The following is an 8143-nucleotide window of genomic DNA, read 5'->3' as shown; positions in this document are numbered from 1 at the left end:
TGCAAATGCTCAACAGATTTTATACTCTGATGATGGTGGAAACATACTTACAAACAACTACAGGGTGTCACAAAAAAATGTATCCACACTTTAATAGCTGGTTACTTGCTGAATTTTTGTTTGTTTATTTTAGATTTAACTGTTGAGAAATAATTGCTGAAACCAGATTAATTTTTGAACACAGAAAGTTTATTTTGAGGTGCTACTGGAAGTATGGAAACATGGGAGAAGTCAAAGGCAGGACTGACGGTTTGGTGCGGCTTATCCATGCATGGATTACGTGGCCCTTCCTTTCTTGCAGGGACTGTAACTGGTACCATGTACTTGAATGTACTGCAGGACTCAGCCATACCACGCATTCATGGAGATTTTCATGATGAAGACTTTTATTTCCCATAAGATGGAGTGCCTCCACATTACCATCATGATGTAAGGGCCTATCTTAATAAGAACCTACCAAACAGATGGACCGGGCAAAGAGGGCCCGTAGATTACCCCGCATGTTCACCAGACCTCACACCACTATACTTTTTCCTTTGGAGATTTCTCAAGAATGATGTTTATGCTAAAAAACCTGAAATCATTGATGAATTACGAGTAGCCATTGAAAGAGAATGTACCCAAATACAAAATGAAATGATTCTTGATGTTTGTGATTCCATTGCTTTGCATTGCCAGTAATATCTAGACCAGAATGGTCATCAGTTTGAAAATAGGTGCTAAATATTAAAAAGTACATTTATGTAGTTTATTGAGAACATTGAAAGGGAACTGTATGCTAATAAATAGAGACTTTATAATCATTAAAATTGTGGATAATTTTTTTGTGACACGCTGTATTATTCTTATAAAAGGAAGATGTAAGATATGACGGATTTGTACACATTTGGCTCAGTTTTGCGGGATTTATGTTTCTAAAACTTTTCTTCCCTCTAGAGTCCCAGGTTCACACAGACCACAAGGGCTCACTCAGGAGGTTGGAGCAGGGCAAGAGGTGCTGCAACATCCCACCTGTGTGGTGGCCTATCTGCTGGCTTACCTGGTGGGGGACGGGGGCAGGCAGCATTTGGGCTCATGACTGCAACTCCTGTTGTATCCTCCTTCGGCTCCTATAACTCCTGGACCAGGTACCTGTCAATTATCATGACCAAAGTCAACAGCTTCTCCTGCAGCAGAAACCCACAGCATCAAAGTTAGAGGTCTCAAGGTGGTGAAAGACCAACACAGGTTCCAATTCATCCTCCTAGGCCCCATTCAAGTTCAATTTGTCCTTCTTGCCCCATCTTGCCTTTCCACCTGCCCACCCTGAAGGCAGCCATGACAACCTCCCATAGGCTGTTTCACCAACTAACATAGCTCTCATGATTGTGTAAAGTCAAATTTCTATAATAAATCATATTCTAATGGTTCTTCCAGGGGATATCAAGGGGTGCCCTTTAGTCAGCTGATATTGGAGTTGAGGGTCTTTGAAGGTAAAGAAGAGCTCCCAGTACAGAAATCAGAAAAAAGACCTTGTAGGAATGGGGACCAGCACATGCAAAGTCTTGAAGACACTCAAGGACATCATATATTCAGGACAGAGTAACCATCAAATTTGTGGAAGAGGATCCTGGGAGACAAAAATAAAAAGGCAGGCTGAAGAAGGTATTAAGGACCATGCAGGCCATGCTGATAAGTTTGATTGGAATCCAGTATGTAATCAGAAACTATACACACATAGAAAGATTTAAGCAGACAATGCCATATGCCTCTGCATGTGTAAAATGATCAGATTTGTATTGTAAAGATAACTCTGGCAGCTATGTGAAGGATTATTAAAAGGGATAGGACAAGCCTAGAACCAGAGAATTTGGTTAGGCATCTGTTGCAATACAAGTTAGCAAAAGATAAAGGATGGTAGAAGTTGGGGAGAGTCACCTCTCTTGTAGAGTCTAAAATTTCATTTTGTATATGCAATTACATGATGCATAAAGTCAAATGCCATGTAGATGCTGGGGATCATCCCTCTAAAACTGCCCTTCACATAAACTTAAATCACACTGACTCTGAATACCAGTTAGGAACCCTCAAGATGAAAAAATTATCAAGAAAACTAACTCCAACTGGTTCAGAGGTTGGAAGGACTTCAAGATTGGTTTGAGCCAGAAGCTCAACCATGTCACCAAAATTTGGTGACTTTTTGTCTCTCTGCTATACTTTCCCAGAAAATAAAGCATGCACATACTCAACTACAACAGAAACAACAATAAACAGATAGCATGTGTTGAACACTTGCTTTGCACCAGGAACTATTTAAAGTGCTTTAAATATGTTTACTGGGTTTCATCTTAAGGCAAAGTGACTAATGGCAGCAATCAGAAGCACACAATTCCTTAACCATAGGCAATAGAAAATGAAAGCATTTTTCCCTCCTACCACCAAACAGTAGTCACCCCCAAACAATGGGTTCTATAAGAAATCTAGAATATCATGTCTGGTAGGAGTTGGCAGAGGCAGTGACCAATGACTAGCTGGTAAATAAAATGGTATATGACATTGCTCCCTTCTTTCTCTTCTGTATTTGAGTAGGAGAGAGCTGTAACAAAGCTCTCACCCTGGAAGCCCATTTCTGGGCCAGTCGCTAGTACTGCTTGTGCTAGTGACATCACCTAATGACTCCAGGAAGGAAATGAATGGGATGCATAGAGGAGGAAATTAACAGAGAAGAGGGCTGGCTTATCAAGAGGGGTAAGTCTTTAGCTCTAGGAAATAAAATTTCTATGGAATGCTGGCCTCAGTTTGTCAATAACACCATGCACGTGAATGACCCATGGACATGGACAATTGGGTGGGGACTGACTGTGGGAGAAGGGGTGGGCAGGTGGGGGGGCAAAAATGGGGGGAAAAGTGGAACAACTGTAATAGAAAAGCAATAAATAAATTTTTTAAATATATAAAACCATGCATGAACTTTCAGATGCCACCTCAGTAATGACTTGGCTAATGCAATGTGTCCTTTACTAATTTTCTATATCCTTCACTATCCTCATTGCTAGAAAGAGCCAAAGACTGTCCTATGAAATCGGCGGCGGCGGCGGCGGCCGTCCGTCTCGAGAGACGATGGTGTAGCTTCTTAAGTGTCTATCTGCACCGCCGAGAATGGTTGTGCAGTCCGACTCGGGAGTGACACGGTATCTGTCTCCTCCCGTGTTGAATCGACATCTTGCGATGACGCTGGAGTGTCCTCTCCAGTGAAGCTGAAGCTACAGAGCCTCGAGAGACGATGGTGTAGCTTCTTAAGAGTCTATCTGCACCGCCGAGAATGGTTGTGCAGTCCGACTCGGGAGTGACACGGTATCTGTCTCCTCCCGTGTTGAATCGACATCTTGCGATGACGCTGGAGTGTCCTCTCCAGTGAAGCTGAAGCTACAGAGCCTGGGCAGGGTGATATGGAGGGTCTGCTGTTGCCCATGCAGCAGACACCCCCTCTCTTCGCAGTTGAGGGATCCAAGGGAAAGACGGAGTCAATACAGCTTGGCTTCAGGTGCGCCGCAGGAGTTGCCGGTGTTGACTACAACGTCAAACCGCCTTAGGGACTCCGGCTCTGGATTTTCTGTCGGGGTTTACTCCCTTAGCCTTTCCCCTGAAGAGGTATGCCGCAAGGCAGCGGAGGTTTTTGGGAGTCAGAGTTTTCCTTCTCTGATGTGCCCTGACTGGAAGATCGAACCAGCGACACTTAGCTCGCAGGCCGACGCTCAATCCACTGAGCCAAACCAGCCAGGGCATATGTCCTATGAAATATGCCTCTGTAATTAAGCAGAATTTATGAAAAATGGTCTAATACTAGGATATTTAGAGCAGTCTAATATCATGGAGCATTTGGAATAGTATGTTGGCATCTGAGGTTTTCTGCTCCCTGAGTCGTGGGTGAGACAATCCTATTAGAGGTATACTTCACACTGAATAGAAAAAAATTTACTAATATTAACTAGCAACTTGATTTCAAAAAGTGTACAGGATCGGATTATGTGAAGATTGAGGGGGATCTTAGAGATTAAGTGATATACTTCTTCATAAATTATAAACATGGAAGAGCCCTCTATTTTTCAAGTGTCAGTATTACTGGATACTTGATGTTCAGAGGTGTGCATTAGAGAGGAAAAGAGTGTTAGAAAAAACATGGATTTTCGAATTAGGCACTCCTAGGATGAGATACCAACTCTATCACTTACTAACTAGATTTTGAGCAAATTATTTTATCTTGGTGAATCTCAATTTTCTCACCAGGCTTCAAGTAAAGATTAAAATAGGTAATGTTTGTAAAGCATCTGGCACATGGCACGTCTTCCCTTTGTTACCTTCTCCATCATGAGCTCTGTCATCTTTTGAATGCCACCCATGTGGGAGCATCTAATGTTTCCAATGGAGAATAATTAGAACTGATAAGAAGGGCAATCCTTGGACACAGGCAAGGAAATGGTGCTTTGGGGACACTTGTGTGACCTGTGTCCACTAAACACTTGCTTTGACCTTGTTTTCTTCCACAGTTTAAAACTACAGTAAGTCATATTTTTGGTGTCTTCCTTCTTTTGTCTCTCCCCTCTCCTCCTAGACCGCTGCCTGTCCCCTACACCCTATTATATGCTTTCATAACTATTGGGTTTAGTCCCCATAATTTATCAATATAGTTGATGGTTTTAAATTCTTTTTGAAAACTATGTTTCAACAAGAGGCAAGTCCAGAGAATTTAATTCAGTGTATCTTCTGAAGCAAATTCAAAGATACTTTAAATGTCTTACTGAAAATCTTTTAGGAGCAAAGTAGAATATAGAAAAACACATAAATATTGCTCTCAGTGGTTTAAGAAAATCAGACAGAAAGATCATTACGGTCGTAAAGACATTGCTAGGATTCAAAAGAATCATAGATCAGTGCACCCTAAATAAAAACTCACCTAAGGGATTATAGGGTACAAAATACTTCTACCATTAAACTGCTGAATCCTAGAACTCAAGAGTTATGGGGGGATCTTGAGGTCAAGTAGTCCAATCTCCTACCCAAACCATCTAGCATACCCTTTATAGATAAACAATAATGTCAAAGACTTATTGACATTATTATATTTAATATGCATTCTGTAACATTAATTTATTTAATCATCATGATAACTTTGTGAGGTAGGCAGTATTATCCCTCCATTTTATAGATAAGGAAAATTGAAGACAGAGGCATAGATGACCCTCCAATCTCTGCTTGAACTTTTGCTCCCTCACAGTTCTATCACGGAAAGGCTATGCATGTAGGAATTTCCCCATATAAAAGTTAATCCCAGAGCTTGCTCCACCACTCCCTACTCACAGCCTCTGCGCCTCACTCCACTCCAATGTGGCAAAAATATCCAGCCATTCAAAAACCAAGAGGTGCATTGAGTCTTTGATTGTTTTTTTCTAGAACTGTGCTAGAAAAAATAGTAACAGTTACACACTTTCTAGGACTGAGTTCCTGACTTTCATGGATACAGAGCTGGCTGCCTTCACAAGGAACCAGAAGGACCGCAGTGTCCTTGACCACATGATGAAGAAACTGGACCTCAGCTGTGACGGACAGCTAGAGTTCCAAGAATTTCTAATCTTATTGGTGGCATGGTGGTAGCTTGCCATGGCTCCTTTACCGGTTCCCACAATTATACCCACAGAGCCCTTGGAGCTGGCCTCCAGACCTTCCCCCTTTCTTCCCAGTCTCCCAGGCATCATCACCTCCTCACAGACCACACATACCCTGAGCCCAGCATACCCACCACTCTGTGCAGGGCCCTACTGCTGGAGGAAACAAAACATTAATTGGGTTTTTTATTTTTATTTTTTTTAACGTGATCCCAAAGGTTTTTTACCCTAACAACTTGAAGTCATTTTCATTTAATCTGAACTATTTCTTCTTTTTTTCAAGATGACAGTCATTTCCAGTCCAAACTCAGCATGCATGTTCAGTCTATTGCCCTCCCTGCATGAACGAAATGTTTTCCAGAAAGCATCCCTTGGCATCATTCTAAAGGTTATTGCCTGACTTACAAATTTACCTTTGCCCTTTGCTTCAAGGAAGGCCCCAATTACCACATTGCTTCTTCCTAGGGTCCTGGAGCTCTGGGCAGGCAGTAATTCACGCCTTGTTAACAAGCAGGCAGTGGTTTTGCTGCCCAGGGACAGTAGTCAATAAACACACTGTGCCTCCAACCTCCCCAACCTGCACTTACCTCTGAAACTAATTACCTTGCTAACTGCAGAGGCTGTACAGCTATGCTAATGAGCTGCTGGACGATGGCGTGCTTTTTTGCTCTTAGGGGAAAAGTCACACGGTGGCAGTGGGGATGGGAGCCTCAGGAAGCTTAGATCGGCCCTTCTCTGAGACTCAGCTCCAGAAATTTTTAAAATACCGCTTAGCAGGGAGATGGACTTGGATGCAAATCCCTGCCCCTAGTGCTGAACACGTTTGTTAATTAGCATTCAGAGAAATAAAGAAAAATGAAGATTTAAAGGTCACTGCATTAGCATTTCACCCCCATGACTGAATAGCTGTTTGTATACTCTAATTTTCTACCCATTCCTTCTATTAATCACCATCTCTGAGGAGGGCTTGGCCAAAACACGTTAGCAGACATGCTTTCTGGTGGCAATAGTCTCCTGTGTAAATAATAATAAAAGAAATCACCGTGTATGTGCTCAACTTTAACATTTTCATGTAAAAGGGAGTCAAAGAGGTGGTTATACTTTTAGCTGTCACTGAAAAGAACCCAGACATACATTTTCTTTTTCTATAAAACAGCATCAGACCGAGGCCTTCCCACCACCTCCAAAAATCTGGCTATTATGGCTTCTTCTTTCAGAAAGAGCTTTTTTTTTTTTTTTTAATCAAAAGAATCATTAGTGACAGACTCTTTCCCTGTGTGACCTGAAGAAAAGTCATCACAGTTTCTCACTTGCAAAGAACACACGATGTCATTTAGGTTTTAGCCGGCAGAGTCCATGAGAAAGTTCTGGCTTCATGAAGCAGTTTGGAATTCAAGTAGTTTCTGGTCACCCTACCTGCAATCACCTGAAAGCTCTTACCTCAAAAGAGCTCCTTTCCTGTGAATATCTAGCACCATTTTGGTTTTTCCCACACTGCCCAGCTCTCCCAGAAACAAAGGACCATAGCCCCAGATGAGGGGAGGACAAGTTCCACAGCAGAACCCACAATTCCCATCAGCTTGGAGAAGGGAGAACAGCTGTTGGTTCCTACGGGGGTGGGGGGGGGGTTCAGATGCACTTGCGCCACTTCTTCAACCCTTGCCCTTCAGGGGAAACACTTGCACCTTTTTGTGGAAAGATATTCTGTCCCAGGTGCGTTCTCTGCAGGGAGAGGTGTCCAAGTCTGAGGGCTTTCGGAGCTGCAGCACCAATCACCGTGACCAGTGAGCCCGTCCTTGAGATTGGGTAGCCACCAAAGCATATTCGTGTTTACTGCATATTCACATCATATTTCTTCAGTAGTACATACTCACACACATCAATTACGGGGTGCTCCTAAAGCTGACGGGAAGAGGAACTAACATCTTGACAATTCATCTCCGAGATCATTGTTTTTTCAGCAAGCAGACCAAAATCATTGCAAACTAGTAGCTGTCAAGGTCATAGGGGGATTGTGGTTATCTTTGAATAACTTTGTATGTACAAGAGAAGTATGTATTGGAAAAGGAAAAGGAATTGATGTTTTGTCAGAGGTGCCAACCTATAATGGCATGAGTCCTTCCCACACATGGTGACAGTACTTCTTCCTTCCCCACTCACATGTCAGTATCACCTATTTAATGCTAAGGTTTATTATTCTTCAGGTCCAAGGAGCATTATTGATTCACTGGCTTTCATCAGGCAGAGTGATACCTAATGAACTCTGTTATTATAAATATAATAAGCAAGAAACTGACCTCTCTTGTTATACAATTCCAAGTTTTATTGATCCCATCACTTCTATCTAATGATACACACACAGGAACAATAAATCTTTTAAAAAATCATTGAAAGCAGAAATTTAATGCTTGTTTTCTAATGTCTACAAACTGGTCAGGTTCTATCCTCGGAGGACGGTGTGAATAAACCATGGCATTGGCTGTGCATCAGAAGCCTCCGGG

The 8143-nt window shown here is 42.2% G+C and overlaps 1 pseudogene; it reads left to right on the top strand.

The window, feature by feature from the left end:
* Positions 1-1074: 1074 nt before the first annotated feature.
* On the top strand, positions 1075-5819 carry LOC150016806 (protein S100-A11 pseudogene; annotated as a pseudogene).
* The last annotated feature ends 2324 nt before the right edge of the window (positions 5820-8143 follow it).

The sequence above is a fragment of the Furipterus horrens genome, unplaced genomic scaffold (genome assembly GCF_987537825.1).
Source record: "Furipterus horrens unplaced genomic scaffold, mFurHor1.1.pri manual_scaffold_3, whole genome shotgun sequence".
In the NCBI taxonomy this organism is placed as follows: Eukaryota; Metazoa; Chordata; class Mammalia; order Chiroptera; family Furipteridae; genus Furipterus; species Furipterus horrens.
This window is presented reverse-complemented; position numbering and strand designations above follow the sequence as displayed.